Below are 16,901 nucleotides of genomic sequence, written 5' to 3' on the forward strand. Positions count from 1 at the left end.
AACACTGTTCATTGACACTTCCTTTCTGGTCCTTCAATTTCAAGAACACTTCCCTCCATGACAAAGGAGAAAGAAGGAAGCAATGCAATTATTGGCAATCTAAAATCCTCATTCGTCCAAATCTTCTTCCAATTTCTCTTCCTTCCACCTTCCAAGAGCTGAGTCCTGCCTTTGCTTTGCCACACATTCTATTAGCATTATTATATCCTGTCCATTGCCAATGAACTCGGCTCAAGAAGACAAGAAGAACATTTTTGTTCTTCTTAGTTCTTAGCCCATCCTAGTTACCAGTGCCCATGCTTTAAATGGAAACCACTGCTTTTTAAAACTCATAAAAATATGCATATTGATTACAAAAGGAAAAAGTTTTCTTCTTTGCATAGGACTCACCAACTGCGGACAAATATCTTCCCTCCGATGAGTGTCCTGAAGAACAACGGAGAAAGCAATGAACTGGAATCAGGTGACTGGATTCTGTCTTCAGTTCCGTTTCCTCAATGTTCCCACCTGTGGAAATGGGAGAAGAAGGTTGCTTATGAATCTCTAGGATCTTACCAGCTGTAGAACTTCCCAAGTTTATGAACTTACTGGGTAAACCATACTGGGAATGAAGACCAGGCTTGAAACCCGCAAATCTAGTGGCTGACCTCGGTATCTCCTAAGCGGCCAGTCAGCTCCTGGCACTTCTATTTCACTAATGTGCCTTAGAATGATGAGGAAAGAGAATGCTGGTACCCCAGTGTTCATACCTCAGCTTTCGGGGGGAATATGGCTTCATCATAATATCAGAAGTGAAAGAGATAGATCAATTAGATACTCACATTTTAGGCAAGAAAAAATTAACAGCAAAATCTGAACTACAATAAATAAAAAGAGACAAGGAGTATGAGTTTGGAGATAGATTTCTAACTATGGGATCTAGTGGCCGCTGTGAACCTCAGTTTTCTTGCCCAAAACATGAGAGCCAGTGAGCAGCAGAGGGCTGGACAACCTTGAAGCTTCCTGGGAAGTCCTCATTACTGGAGGACTTTATTTCATTAAGAACAATCAGTATTTTGCTATGGATTCTGCAATATATATTCCAACAGACAAGTATTCCAGGGTAGCTGGTTGTTACAAAATGTGTCTTTTGTAGCCACAGGGGAAATCCACATACCAGAAAAATGACTACTCCCATTTTCATTGCTGTCATTTTAAACAGTATTGAACCAATCATACAATTGTTTTGTGAATATGATCCCATTCAATCTTCAAATACCTGTACAAGCTCAAAGTTGAGAGAGACCTTAAAAATGACCCACTTCAACTCTTCCAACTGACAGGAGAAGAACCTGGGGGCCAGAGGAGGGAGGTGGCCACGCAGGAGCACACCATTAGTGAGTGGCAGGCAGCCCAGGGCTCAAGTCCGGGGCTCGCTCCACTGGACCGAGGTACGGCCACTGTAACAGAAGAGGTCACCGACACTCGCTGGCAAGAGACCTGCCATCAGCCACGCAATCAGCTTCAGAGGAAAACCAGGACTTACACACCCAGACCTCAGAACACCCGCTTCAAAGCTCTTGCATAAACACATGAAAGGATGCTCACCATCACTGGTCATTAGAGAAATGCAAATCAAAACTACAATGAGGTATCACCTCACACCTGTCAGAATGGCCATCATCAAAACATCTATAAACAATAAATGCTGGAGAGGGTGTGGAGAAAAGGGAACCCTCTTGTACTGTTGGTAGGAAGGTAAATTGATACAGCCACTATGGAGACCAGTATGGAGGTTCCTCAAAAAACTAAAAATAGAACTACCATACGACCCAGTAATCCCATTACTGGGCATATACCCTGAGAAAACCATAATTCAAAAAGAGTCATGTACCACAACGTTCATTGCAGCACTATTTACAATAGCCAGGACATGGAAGCAACCTAAGTGTCCATCGACAGATGAATGGATAAAGAAGATGTGGCACATATATACAATGGAATATTACTCAGTCATAAAAATAAACAAGTTCTTTGTAGTGAGGTGGATGGACCTAGAGTCTATCATACAGAGTGAAGTAAGTCAGAAAGGGAAAGACAAATACCGTATGCTAATACATATATATGGAATCTTAAAAAAAAAACAAAAGGTTCTGAAGAACCTAGGGGCAGGACAGGAATAAAGACGCAGACAGAGAGAATGTACTTGAGGACACAGGGAGTGGGAAGGGTAAGCTGGGACGAAGTGAGAGAGTGGCATGGACATATATATACTACCAAATGTAAAATAGACAGCCAGTGGGAAGATGCTGCATAGCACAGGGAAATCAGCTCAGTGCTTTTTGACCACCTAGAGGGGTGGGATAGGGAGGGTGGGAGGGAGATGCAAGAGGGAGGAGATATGGGGACATATGTATATGTATAGCTGATTCACTTTGTTATACAGGAGAAACTAACACACCACTGTAAAGTAATTATACTCCAATAAAGATGTTAAAAAGAAAAAAAAGTTTTTGCATATAGCCCAACAGCAGAAAGAGACTAAGTTGAGAAAATGGAGTATAATCAAGGTGAGTCCAGCAAAGCAATGTGTTTCCTGATAGCTAGCGCTCTTGACGGGCATTCGAAATTTCAAAGCCATCTCACTAAAATGAGAGAAAGGCATAATTTCAAACTTGCTGAGGGGATGGAATGTGAGGAGTCCAACGCTGGCTCTGTGAACAGTAAAATCTCAAAAACAATAAATAAATAAAAACAAAAAGACCCCACCTCCAAGCCCCAGGAAACCTAAGCTTCTCCTTGCAGAGGGAGATATCAATCATACCGTTTCTACAACAGCAGCAAAGAGCAGCTGACTTCCCAGATTTTCAAACCTCGCTGAAAGGTAAAGCTCTCCACCTTGGGCCTGGGGCAATGTCTCAGGCACTGGCTAGCTTCTCTCCATGCACAAATGAACAGGGTTACCCTTTTCCACTGTCAAGTTTTCTTCTAACAATTTTTTTTCTTCTTTTCCATAAAGAGAACAAGCAGTTCTGCTAAAAAACCACTGTGAAATGATTGAAGTTCTCATGCAAACAAACCATTAGCAGAGTTCAAATGCAATTTAAATTACCAGTTGTTAAAGTGCGCCTCGATTTCTCTGTAAGTTTCCAAGGAGAATTACATACTATACACCATTTAATTGGTTGTTTTCTATTTTTTAACATCCATTTATTCCCCCCCATTTTATTTTCAGAAGTGTCTATAAAAGCTTCCCTTTAAAAAATTATACATTGTTGGATAGATTAAACCTGAAGATTGAAAAGTAGCAGAGAAACAGCTGCAGGATTACGCAGCTCAGCAGAAATTGATGGTTTTGACACCACAAGACATGCAGAGTTTTAAAATCTTAGGAGTCACCTGATGGTGCCCTCGCTGTTTACAGATGAAGACGTTGAAACCCTGAAAGGGAAAGGAAGGCTTGGCCCAAGTCCTCTCACTGGTCAGTGATAGGCGCCAGGTGAGAACTCCCTACCTCCCAGCCCCGCGCTGCCTCTTCCCACTACCACATGTTGGAGGAGATGATGGGAAATGCTCAACAGATTTAATTTCCACCTGTAATTTTTTTTTCTTAAAGAAAATATGAAGTCATCTTCAAATACACCCCTGACCTCAAAAGTGCAGCTGGCCAATGGCAAATATCTCCCCAAAAGGGAGAAAGAGAAGTAAAGGCTGATATTCGAATGAGCACAGTCAAAGGAGCTCCAAATGAGCAGATTCCTGGCAGGAAAAGTCAAGACACTCTTCTAGACTCATTAAACAAGTTATGGGACATTAAGACTGCCGATTTCCATTGCTTTATCTGGCCCAGAACTTGTGGCTGCCCTGGAATGAAGGGATAAAGGCAGGTCTTGTCACTTCTGTAAATGGAAAGGATTTCTAGAGGCCATCACAAGTACAGGGCGAAGTTCAAGGCTTTGTTATGGGACCTGTGTAAATTATTTAACCTCCCTGAGCTCAAGCTTTCCTGTCTTCAAAGTGGGGCTAATATCATCTACCCATCAGGGTATATGAAATCATTTCTTGGGATGCCGTACCCAGCATGCAAAGCACAGAGCCTGCAGGCAGTGTGCATTAATCAATTCTCACCCCCTCATCTTCCAAAGCTTCTATCTACAATTTCGCAAAGCCTATGGTTCTGTGGTTCTAATTTATTAGAACTATAACTGAGTCTTATAAGCCATGTATGTTCACTAGGCCTGCTAGATACTGTGTGTCCCCTGACTGTAAATTCATTTATTTTGTCATCCAAAAAATAAAACAAAATAAAATACATGCCTGAAAACTTATACATCCATGCATTTTCCACCAAAAGCAAACTCTTTGGAACCGCTATCTAAAAATGTCCTTCAAATCCAATTGATGAGCCAGACAGTAGTAAAAACCCCAATTTAATGCCCAAGACCTCATTTCAACTGTCCATCAGCCCTATGAAAAAGATTTCCCAATTGTCCACTGAGGAAACTAAGGGTCAGGGAGGTCAAACAACTGTCTAAGATTTGGGGGCTAGTAAATGGTAAGGCCAAGACTTGACCCCAAGTCTTCAAAATCAAGCTCCACGACCTGTGCTTTATTATTTTGCAGTTAAAACTATACTATGGACAGCTACTCTGCTAGAGGCAGAAATATACCTGGAAAAAAATCTTCTGCTGTGTTCACATTTTAAAACAAAGTCTGAACTTGCAAACTAAAAAATGTTCACATTAAAAGCAGATAGATCCTTCTTGAATGTCACCCTGCTGTTATGTTCTTCTTTTTTAATTTACTTTATTGAAGTAGAGTTGATTTACAATGTTGTGTTAATTTCTGCTGTACAGCAAAGTGATTCAGATATATATATGTATGTATATATGTATATTCTTTTTCACATTCTTTTCCAATATGGTTTATCACAGGATATTAAATATAGTTCCCTGTGCTATACAGTAGGACCTTGTTGTTTATCCATTCTATATATAATTGATTGCATCTGCTACTTCCAAATTTGCAATCCATCCCTCCCCCACCTCCCCTTCCCCTTGGCAACCACAAGTCTGTTCTCTATGTCTGTGAGGCTGTTTCTGTTTCATAGATAGGTTATTTTGTGTCATATTTTAGATTTCACATGTAAATGATATCATATGATATTTGTTTTTTTTCTTTCTGACTTACTTCACTTAGTATAGTAATCTCTAGGTCCATCCATGTTGCTGCAAATGACATTATTTCATTCTTTTTTATGGCTGAGTAGTATTCCATTGTGTATATATAGCACATCTTCTCTATCCATTCATCTGTCAATGGACTTTTAGGTTGTTTCCATATCTTGGCTGTTGTGAATAAGGCCGCTATAAACATAGGGGTACATGTATCTTTTCGAATTATAGTTTTGTCCGGATATACACCCAGGATTGGGATTGCTGGATCATATGGAGAAAAGGGAACAATCCTACATTGTTGGTGAGAACATAAATTGGTGCAGCCACTATGGACAACTGTATGGAGGTTCCTCAAAAAACTAAAAATAGAAGCTGCCATACGATCTTGCCACTACGTCTTAAGTGAAATAAAGAGCTCAGAGCCCTGGCACTAAGCAGACATCTGCCAGGTATGTGAGAAGCAGGCCTGAGAAAGGTTAGCAATGAGCTAATATCAGGGCAACTCAAAAACATTATTCAGATGTCTGGGCTCATAATCAAATGAATCACGGGTAATCCTAGCATGAGCTTCTGAACACCCCCCGGCGCAACCGTTAGCTGCCACAATGTCAGATGCCCTGCATTCAGAGGTGCACAAAACAGGCATTTGCTGGCACCTCCTGTCCTTAAGAAGGCACAGTGTACGGGCCTCGCAGATATAGGCGCTGAGTCAGACATGCCTTAAGCTCTCAAAGAGCTCAGAGGTTCAAGAGGGACACACTCGCCCGTGACAAGACAGAAGGAAAAGTGTGCAAAGTACCAGTACGTGCAGTGTCCTTTTGAGGGTCAGGAAGAGCTCTGTGGATGATGCCTTCTAAACTGGGCCTGAAGACCTGAGAGGATTTCCAAGTATGAGGAGGAGGGAAATAGGCCCAGAGAACACAGTGTGCTAAGGCCTTAAGGAGATGAGTTCAGGGTGTTCTTCTTGGGGAAAGTGACTAATCTGGTGAGGCCAGTGGCAAAAAAACATGGAGGGAGGTGGTGGGACATGAGGCTGGAAAGGAATGCTGTGGCCAGAACATGGAGGACCTTGTGTGCCAGGCTAAAACACGGGCTCTTGAGACTCATGGCTACTGCATTTTGGAAAATGACACAAGAGAAAGTTACATGGAACTGAATCCCCTTCCATAATCAGCTTCCAAGCACAGCAAGGGTGGGAGTGTCTAAACGAAAGCTTCCTCTGGAGGGACCCTTCTCTGGGGTCCCACCCAGAGAAGTCAGAGGAGTGGGTGGCCCTCAGAGTTGCCCCAAACCCACCCCTCCATTGACACTTTGCTCTAGTCCGGAACACTCACCCATGGAAGACCCAGAAAAGAAACCAAGTCTCGTGTTCCAAACAGGATTTCCATTCCGCCTTTAGGGAAATGTCAGCACTACCCAATTTGATGAACCAGAAGAACACAGGCTAAACACAAGCTCTAGCCTCTTTTCTGTCACTCAAGAAGCAGGAGCCAGAGGCCTATCAGCACGTACTACGTGTGCTCAAAGCTCCATATCACAGAGCTCCCAGCCAGGCTGGCACCACGTGACTGGGGCCTTGTAATGAGCCTGAACTCAGTGATGCCACCAGTGATGTTATAAGGAAACCTTTCCCTTAAAGAAGACTTTGTGGCAGGTCCCATATGTCAAAGGCACAAGCAAGACGTGACCCTTCCTGCCCTTAAAGAGCTCCCAGTCTAGAAACAGAGATAAAACATAAAGTAGGTGATGGCAGGTGCCATAGAAGAAGCACAGATGACAGTACAAATCTTCATAACAAGCTGTGGGCTGGTGTGATTATTTGTACCCACTTGACAGATGAGGCAACTCATCAGGTTAACTGACCTCACGAATCACACAGCTAGGAAGCATCACAGCCAAAACTCAAATCCAGATCCCATGCCTGTAAGCACCATACGGTTATACTTTATTGCCTCCTGGCCCACTGTGTTGTGAGTTAGCAGAGCAGACAGATCGCTTCTAGGGCCGTATGGATGGTAGGGAACGGATGGTGATCAGAGGTTACTTCATTCAGAAGGTGGCATCTGTGCAGAAGTTTACAGGAGAAGCAAGAGTTCTAGGGATGAAGAGAGGAGAGTTCATCTCAGGCTAGAAGAACAGCATGAGTTACAGCATGAAGGTGAAAAAATGAGTGAGCGGGAACATCAAGGGTGTTCACAAGCTACTGCTGTCTGGTTATGATGAGCCCTGGGTAGCAGGGGCAGGAGTTTTTAACTTAAATGCCAAAAATACTAGGAAAACGTTACGAATAACAAAATAAGTGAATTAAAAGTCAGGGAAATACCACTCAATATACTAGGAAAATAATAAATGTTTCAAAGCAGGACTGTGGCATGGTCTCAGCTTTCCTTGGGATTCTGTGCTTCAGTGCTAAGACCATGCACTAACCTTTCAGGACCTGGGCCAGAGTCAGGAATAAAGGGCCTTCAGGTCCTTTCAGGTCAATGTACAGCGGGACACTGGACCCTCTGGAGGTTAGGACTTCTATACCTATCTCATGGATCCTGACCTTCTCGAGAAGAGCTTCTACAGATAACTAAATGAATTCCAGGCCCTCGCTGGAGCATAAGTACCCCCCCCAGTTGGTAAAAAGAGCATGGAGTACAGGACAGGAGTTATAGAATCAAAAGACCTTACACTTGATTCTTGGATTCTCCACTAATTAACTATGGAATGCTGAGCAAGTCACTTCCTTTTAACGAAGGCACAGTTTCCTCAGTTGTAAAATGGAAACGATCATACTTACATAGCTAGGTTCTTGTGAGCATTAACAAGGAATCTGTGAGATTAAATATAAGGATATGTGTTTCTACATGTGGGGTGACATGTTTAGAATAGGTGCTCCCCCTGAAAGCCACCACATTGATAGAAATAGTATAAAAACTGCCCAATCCTCCTGGTGAAGTATCTAAATCTGGAATTGTCAACAATTTTCCCCCTGTTGAAAATTGAGCTATGTTCCCCAGGCAAAGTCATTACATCTTTTTGTGCCAAATTGTTTTCATCTTTTAAATGACCCAGTAATCCCACTTTGGGCAATATACATAAGGGAATAATCCAAAAGGAAAAAAAGAAGGCAATTTTTTCAGAGATGTTATTCATAGTGCTATTTCTAGCTCCTTATATATCCCTCTATTATAGCACTTATCTCACTGTGCTGTAATTATCCACTCCCATACGCCTCCAAATTATCTTTGAATCCATCCCCGGCACCTAGCACAATGCCTGGCATACAGTAAGAACTCAATAAATGTTTGTTGACTAAATGAATGGGTAATATACGAGAGAAATTTTAAAAGAAATTCAAGTGAGCAAAAACAAAACATTGTTTTTAAGAGATGATGCTAAAAGACTGTAAAAAAAAAAAAAACAGGGCTTCCCTGGTGGCGCGGTGGCTGAGAGTCCGCCTGCCGATGTAGGGGACGCGGGTTTGAGCCCCGGTCCGGGAGGATCCCATGTGCCGCGGAGCGGCTGGGCCCATGAGCCATGGCCGCTGGGCCTGCACGTCCGGAGCCTGTTGCTCCGCAACGGGAGAGGCCACAACAGTGAGAGGCCCGCGTACCGCAAAAAAAAAAAAAAAAAAAAACACTGGCAACTATAGACTGCAAACTATTTGAAGAGGAGTTTGTCAAGAAGCCTCAGGAGTGAATTTCAGATGACTTTGTCTATAATCTCTGAGCATCTCCAGGCTTAGGCCAAGTGCAGTATAAGATCGCCATGAGACACCCTGGGAAAAGGTCACATGCTAGGTCACTTTGGCCTGGTGGCCAGAGCACGAGGCTCGGTCAGGAATCTTGGATTCCCAAACTGACTCAGCCACTACCTAACATTGACTAATCACCTAACTTCTCTGAGACCAGTTTCTCCATTGAAAATTGGAGTACTTACAGGGAAGTCCAGCCCATGAAAAGGAATTACAGGGAGCAGGGCAAGGTCCAGCAAGTGTGAACTCAAATGTAAATAAAAGAGGAGGGCTGAGGGGTACCCTTGGACCAGGGTCCCCAAGGCAAGGTGGGGCTTTGAAGCCCCAGCTCTTCCGGGCCCCCATTGAGCCTTCTAAATCCATCTGACAGGGTGGTTGAAGGCTCCTCACCACCGAGTTTACCGGAGGCAGCAGTCTCTACAAGAACAGAGGACACATCAAGGAAAAACCGTATGTTAAATATGGCCCATGAAGTCAACATCACTCTGATGTTCTGTATCCTTGGTGGGAAAGAATGCTTTATACAAATACCCAGAAAGAGCAAAGGAAGCGGCACGTTCTGCGGGGCTCATCGTGGGGCGTTCCAGCAGCTCTCAGCCGGGAAGTCAGAGGCAGGAAGCCACTGCCCTCCGGTCCTTGGCCAGAAGCTCAAGGCTAGAAACCAAAGCGGGGAGCACTCAGACACCCCATTCCACCTCCACCGGGGTCTCTCAGATTGCTGCCCACTTGAGCTTGACATTTCTCTGGAGGAAACTTTACCTGACATCCTACAGAGTTAGACAATCCCACCAAAGCATGTCATGAACCCATCCCCTTCTCTCTGGTTCCACTTCGACTACCCTAATCACTGTGACTACCACCTTTCACCTGGATTATGGCTTGCTTCTACTCCTTGCAATGCGTTTCCCCCACAGAAGTCAGAATGAGGCTGGTAAACGTGACTCAGATGCTTCCCATCACACCTCAACTCAGCTCCGAGCCCCTTCTCAAGCTCACTGACGCCTACCAGCCACGGCCTTGCCCTCATCTCATGCTTCTCCCTCAGCAGTCCACTACCTCCTGGCACACTGGCCTCCTCTGTTCCTCAAACACAAACTCATTCCCACTCCACAGCCCTGGCACTGGCCTTGCCCTCTGCCTACAATGCTCCCTGCCCAACCCCGACTTTCCCATGGCTGGCTCCTTGTCATTCAGAGTTCAGCTTAAACATCACTTCCTGGGATCTTCCTCATTCCCTCACGGGCAGAGCACCCTCTGTGAACCCTCCTAAGCGTTACTTATTATTCTCTGCTGTTTACATGTTCATCTATTATCTGCCTCCTCCACACAACCCTACTAGAATGTAAGTTCCAAGGGATCATTGTTTTGTGTGTCTTTTTCTTCACTCTAAACCCAATACTGGATCAGCGCCCAGAGCAGTAAGAGGCACATAATTGGGAATCCAATAAAGACTTAATGAAATTAGATGAATGCAAGCCACAGATGACAGAAGCCTCAAAGGCTGCTTCAAGGCAAGTAGCCCAGCACTGCGGCTAACATCCTGGGCTTTGGAGTCAGACGCGGATCACTGATTCTTGCAGTCAGGAGCTGTAGGAGTTCAGGCAAGTTTTCCCACTTCTCTAGGCCTTATTTATCTCAACTAAAAAGGGGACAACAGGACTTCCCTGGTGGCGCAGTGGTTAAGAATCCACCTGCCAATGCAGGGGACACGGGTTGGAGCCCTGGTCCGGGAAGATCCCATATGCCGTGGAGCAACTAAGCCTGTGTGCCACAACTCCTGAGCCTGTGCTCTGTGCTCTAGAGCCCGCGAGCCACACTACTGAGCCCACGTGCCACAACTACTGAAACCTGCGCGCCTAGAGCCCACGCTCCGCAACAAGAGAAGCTACCGCAATGAGAAGCCCGTGAACTGCAACGAAGAGTAGCACCCGCTCGCTGCAACTAGAGAAAGCCCACATGCAGCAATGAAGACCCAACGCAGCCATAAATTAATTAATTAATAAGGAAGAAAAGAAAAATAATATTAAGGGTGGGGCGGGAATGTGGGGAGAATTAAAGGAGATAAACCATGTGGAGCACCTAGAACAGGGCTCACCACAGACGAAATGTTCGCTTTCATCAACTGCAGCCCCATCTTCCAGGTGGGAAAACTGAGACTCAGAAAGGTGCATGCGCCTTCGCCCAAGTTAGACACTGAGTTAACAGCAGAGTCAGGTTAGAAAATCTCCTTTTTAGTCTCTGTCCACTGCTCCACAGACCAGTTATTCCTTAGACAATAATAATAACAAAAATACCTGATATCATGTCATCGATTTATATATTCTGCCTTGTTCCAGAAAAAATCTGAAGTACCTGACAAAAGATGCACACCGTTCATGATTTTTTTTTAAGTAATAAAATTGGGAAGGGAGATGGAAAAATAAGGTGAAGGAAAGGGACAGAAATATAAGCCATATGTCTCATACCATTTGCTAGAGGTGGGCTTCACATTTGGCTCTGAGCTTCCCAGAGGCCAATATAAACCAGAGGGAAATACCTGTGTACATATGGTCCTTGGGAACACTTGGTTACTGAAATGTCACAGCACTGTGTGAGGAGGTGTCACCACCCAGGTGAGAATCACCCTGGTTTTTCACACTCTTGCCAGCTGAATTCCACCATCTGTTTACTCCTGATCACATGCACTCTAAAGCCACATGACCTGGGTTCAGATCCCAGCTCCACTACTGACTGCATAGTGTTGGACAACTTATTAACTCCTCAAAGCCTCAGGTTCTTCCGCTATAAAATGGAGGTAAAAAATAGTACCTAAATTAAATGTGGTGGTATATATACAATTTATTACTATTCAGCCATAAAAAAGAAGGACATTCTGACAAATGCTACAACATAGATGAACCTTGAAGACATTATGCTGAGTGAAAGAAGCCAGTCACAAAAGGACAAATACTGTTATGATTCCACTTCTATAAGATACCCAGAAAATTCAAATTCTTAGAGACAGAAGGCAGAATGATGGCTGTCAGGGGCTGGGGGAGGGGAAAATGAGGAGTAAAAGTTTAATGGGTACAGAGTTTCAGTTTTGCAAGATGAAAAGCATTCTGGAGATTGGCTGTCCAATATATGACTGTACTGAACACTACTGAGCTGTACACTTAAAAATGGTTAAGATGATGGGGCTTCCCTAGTGGCACAGTGGTTGAGAGTCTGCCTGCCAATGCAGGGGACACGGGTTTGAGCCCTGGTCCGGGAAGATCCCACATGCTGCGGAGCAACTAAGCCCGTGCGCCACAACTACTGAGCCTGCACTCTAGAGCCCGCGAGCCACAACTACTGAGCCCGCATGCCACGACTACTGAAGCCTGCGTGCCTAGAGCCCGTGCTCCCCAACAAGAGAAGCCACCGCAGTGAGAAGCCCGTGCACCGCAAGAGAGTAGCCCCTGCTCGCCGCAACCAGAGAAAAGCCCGCACGCAACAAAGACCCAACAAAGCCAAAAATAAAATAAATAAATAAATTTTTTTTTAAAATGGTTAAGATGGTAAAAATCGTTATGTGTATTCTACCAAAATTAAAAATACAATTAAAACAATAGTACCAACTGAATCACTTTGCTGTACAGCAGAAATTAACACAACATTGTAAAGCAACTATACTTCAATCAAATAATTTTTAAATAAATAAGTAAATACCCCCCCAAATAGTACCTACTCACAGGTAGCTGTAGTGGTGAATCAATGTAGGTCAAGTGCTTAGCCCAGTGCCTGGCGCCCAGAGAGCAGTCAGTGCATGTCAGTTCTCCTTATGGGCAGTCAAAGCATTCCCATTGGTACTACCAACCCTAACCTCTTGGTGCCCATGGTCAGCATCACAGCGGGAAAACATCCCAAGCCTCTACGCTTCAAGGTACGCTCCTCCCACCTGGTGAACAGAGCCTACAATCATGGCCGAGGCACAGCGGGTAGGAGGAGGTGGGGTGCGTGCAGGTTCCCGGGAGGGAAGTCCCTGTCTCGTCTCCCCCGTGCTTCAGAGCCGCTTAGAGAGCTGCTTCCCCTCCCTTCCTCACCGACCACACAAGCTCAGGTGTCAGGGCACTTTCTCCCCACTATTGTGATCTGTCACCTAACGCCATGGGCATCAAAGCACTTCTCCAAAACACATCTCCAACATCTTTCCTGCACTAGAGAAAGGGGCCCCCAAGCTGATCAGAAACTGATCTGACTACGAAGAGTTACTCATTAGGGCCGTGTAACATCGCGGGGACTGTAGTGGGGTGGTGCCCTCTTGGTCTCTGTTGAATGCTGCTGTCACATCAAAGAACGCTAAAGAAGTCTCTGTGTGTCTGGGTGTGTGTGTGTGTGTGTGTGTGTGTGTTTAAAATCTATTCAGAATCAGGGCTCACCTATGAATGGGAATGATACTCCAGAATTCTTGCAGCTTTAAGAATAGTGGGAGAGGCTTAGATGGAAAGCCCTGATCAGTTTCTTTCAAGGCCTGGGCATAATTTCATCTCCACGGGTAAAGCTGAAATAAAGGCCTCCACTATTCAGTTCCTCCTCTTGGACAAGCTATCATCCTCTTTCAGGAAAGAAAAAGATAACAGGCAGCAAAGCAGATGGGAAGGTAGCAGCTCACATTCAAACAATATTCACATGACCCCAAGAAGAAAAGGGTAAGTAGAAACCAAAGAAGAAAAAAAAAAAGTGAAATTAAAAAACCAACAAATTCAAACCTTTGAGTCCATGTAACGTGATAGAAAGAGGTCTGACCTGGGAGAACTTGGTTCCAGTTCTCAATTTCTCACAAATTAGACCCATAAGTGTGGGCAACTCTGGCACCCCGAGTCCCAATTTCCTCATTTGCAAAATGGGCATCTTCTCTGCCTTTGTCTGAAGGGGCAGCTTCCACGTAGTAGAAGGAGGAATGACCCGAGAATAAAAAGATCTGGATTCTAATCCCACCTAACTAGCCATGTACCTGCGAGGCAGGTGAGCTGCACTCCTGGGCCTCCCCTGCCCACTATCATGCTGTAAAATGAAACAGATCAATCAAATCATCCCAACTCTGGCAGTCCATCAGATCTACGCAGTGTCCACACACCAGGGATTTATTGCAGAGTGGATGCCGTGCAAATGCTATACAGAAACCTTTTGCGTACTCTCAAGTCCAACCATAACTCTGCTTTTCAAGATAAAACTAGCCCTCCCCAAGTGTCCACCAACACCCCTTCTGGGGTGTTACTCTAGCACTAGCAATCAGACAGACAACAACACTCCCAAATTATCTTTCTCCCCAAATTAAGTTAGGCCTCAGGTGGGAGGAATAACTCTAATTTTTAATATACGAATAGAATTTTTCCTCAGGCATAGCCCGTCTCTAAATCCCACTGTGAGAAGTATTACCCTGGGAAAGCAGCTGTCCACACCCCAAATGAAAGCAGCTAGCGCTCCCAGCCACATGCCCCATCACCATGCAAGCGAACCAGCCCTCAGGACTCTGAGCCGTGGGTCTGCGGGCAGAAATGTCACTGGCTCTGGCAATAACGAAATACTCACGCGCCGTCAGGCCCCACAGGCAGCTGGCCTTCCGCGGGCCCTCACTCTCTCTCACACACCCTGAGTCCCGCTGCAAGGAGGTGGTCCCCAGGCCCAAGGGGAACAGTACTGAAACCTTCTCTCCTCGGCTCCCAGAACAAGGGGCAAAGGAAAGGAGGGGGAGGGGTGGGGGGGAGGGGGCGACTTTGTTTCTGGAAGCAAGAATTCAAATCCTGCTTCTCCTAAACCCTGAGTCACCTCCTTCCCTTCCAATAGATCAGTGTGGTGGGTAAACATTTCCATATATGGAGAAGCAGGCTGGAGGATGTCAGAAAAATCACCCTTCTCTCCTCTGGCACTTGAAGAACATGCCCCACTAAAGACAGAATTCCTTACTCAGAGTGAATGTTTAACCCCCAAAGAAGTGGAGTCTCAACTGTTCCACAGGCTCTCCTGTTACAGGAAAAAGGCTCCCCTGTCCAGACAACGAAGTGACTGGTTTGAAAGGCTTTAAGTTCATCTTAGGAATGGGGCCATCTAGAATGCAACTACATTTATGAAGTCAATTTATTAATGGGGTGGGGTGGGGGGTGTTTAGGGGGATGCACCTGAAGAGGGTCACCAAGAATCCAGCCCACAGTTCTTTCAGTGGCAGATGAGTACGAAAACAACCCTTGGACCCCAATCCCTGACCCCCTTGGGCCTAGAGTCCTGCATGAGTTCTTCACAGGACAGACACCAGGCAAGAAGACCCAGAATAAAACCAGACTTCCAGGAGAAAACTGGAGCGGGGGGGGTGGCGTGGACAGAAGGGTGACATGCCCAATTTAATTTGTAAGATTCATTCCCTTAGTTTGTAAGATTAATTCTAACCTGAAGGTCCTGAAAAGTGTCCAATGACTAAATTGAACCAGTGGAGTCAATCAGGGCTGAATCTGGTCTGAAATGACTCCAGACTGAATTAGAGAAGAAAGGAGAGAGATGAAATGGCAGTGTGGGGAAGTCGGGGTCTGCTCAGAGAAGGAATCTGTATTTTGGCTTCCTAGTGGTTCTATTTCTCAGCACGATCTTATTCTACTGTTGGCTGTAAAGGCTTTCTGTAGGTCAGATGAGCCATTGTTCAGAATCATCGCCCACTTGCTACTTTTGGGGCCTTCACCATGAGGGTGCTTTTTCTCATCCCAAGGCAACCTTCAAGCAATAAACACCACTGTTCAGGGAGCAAGGGGACCCAAGCCCTAAGCCCACATCAGTCACTCCTTACCACTTTGGACAAATCTCTTCTCCTCTCGTAGCTTATATTCTCTCATCTACAAATTGGGTAGATATCCCCAAATTGTCCAACTATGTGCTCTAAAAGCAGCTTCTGTCCAGCCTATCGAACAGTCCTGACATTTATTTTGATCACTTGTTTTCTATTTTTGCAAGCACACCACAAGTACGTGAAAAAATGGCCAACACTTCTTATTCACTGCATGTTTCATAAGTAAACATAAATATAAGTGGTTACTAAATGAGGTAAGGAAACAGGATCACAAAACCTTCCACCACATGCTAGAACCAGAACTCAGCACAGAATTCTTGCAACTGCAGTACTCCCAAGCGGTCCCAGAAGTAGGCTTGAAGAGGGTAAGGAGATGGTCCTCATGTGTAACTGACACTAAACCAGCCATCAGACTTAGTGCTTCTGTAGAAAGACTGTCATCCTTTCAGGAGCTCACAGTTCCTTCCAATATTCCAACAGGAGCATTTCAGCAGAGGAAAGAGATATTCCATGGAAAACAACTACCCAGGGATGACCTGGGAACTCTGTAAACCAAGGACCAAGGAGGGAACTACAGAGACAGGAATGAAAACCAGAACGAAAGGCCTAAAGCTACCCTCCATTCTGCTAGCAGCATTTGGAGATCAGTTTCCATATCCACAAAGCAACCCTTCAGTCCTTAATGTATGTGTGTCTTTCTTCCTCGTGACCCCTGACAACCACTGGCTCTGGGATCTCAGGGGAAGAAAAGACCATAAAGGCCACTGAGCCCAATGTCTCTCCTATTTATGAACCAAACCCTCCCCCCATGGCATCCCTGAGGTCTCCAGTGAGGTGGAGACCATTATCTCCTGCAGCTGTAAATTCCATCTTTGCAGCAGAAAGTTCTTCCTTATATGGAAATAAATATGGCTTCCGGGCCTTCAAACTCTGGCTCCTTATTCTGCCTCTTTGAACCATACAAACAACCTATGTCTGTCTCATGGGTCTGGAACTTTTGTAGGTGAATGTGGCTACAGAAACAAAGCTCTCCAAGATCTCATTCCTCGGTCACCCTGGCTGCTTCCTGCCAACTTGAGGCCCATCCTTTCTGGATTTTTCCGATAAGCATTAGTGCTTAGCAACCCATTCTGCATATGTACTGCTGGTCTTGTGGGTTCACAAGACGTACCCTATTAAATCCCAGTCACTGAGAAAAGAGAGAAAA

The 16,901-nt window shown here is 45.0% G+C and overlaps 1 protein-coding gene across 2 annotated transcripts in view; it reads right to left on the minus strand.

Annotated features, from left to right (window-relative positions):
- LPP (LIM domain containing preferred translocation partner in lipoma) overlaps window positions 1-16,901 on the minus strand; it is a 698,095-nt gene that overhangs the window by 628,250 nt on the left and 52,944 nt on the right. For both annotated transcript variants that reach the window (XM_022569708.3, XM_022569736.3), the window contains exon 2: window positions 391-507. The gene's annotated coding sequence lies outside the window, so the exon portion shown is untranslated. The remainder of the gene's footprint in view (window positions 1-390; window positions 508-16,901) is intronic.

The sequence above is a fragment of the Delphinapterus leucas genome, chromosome 4 (genome assembly GCF_059928025.1).
Source record: "Delphinapterus leucas isolate spDelLeu-1000000601 "Yukka" chromosome 4, BTC_Dleu_Yukka2, whole genome shotgun sequence".
Classification (NCBI taxonomy): Eukaryota; Metazoa; Chordata; class Mammalia; order Artiodactyla; family Monodontidae; genus Delphinapterus; species Delphinapterus leucas.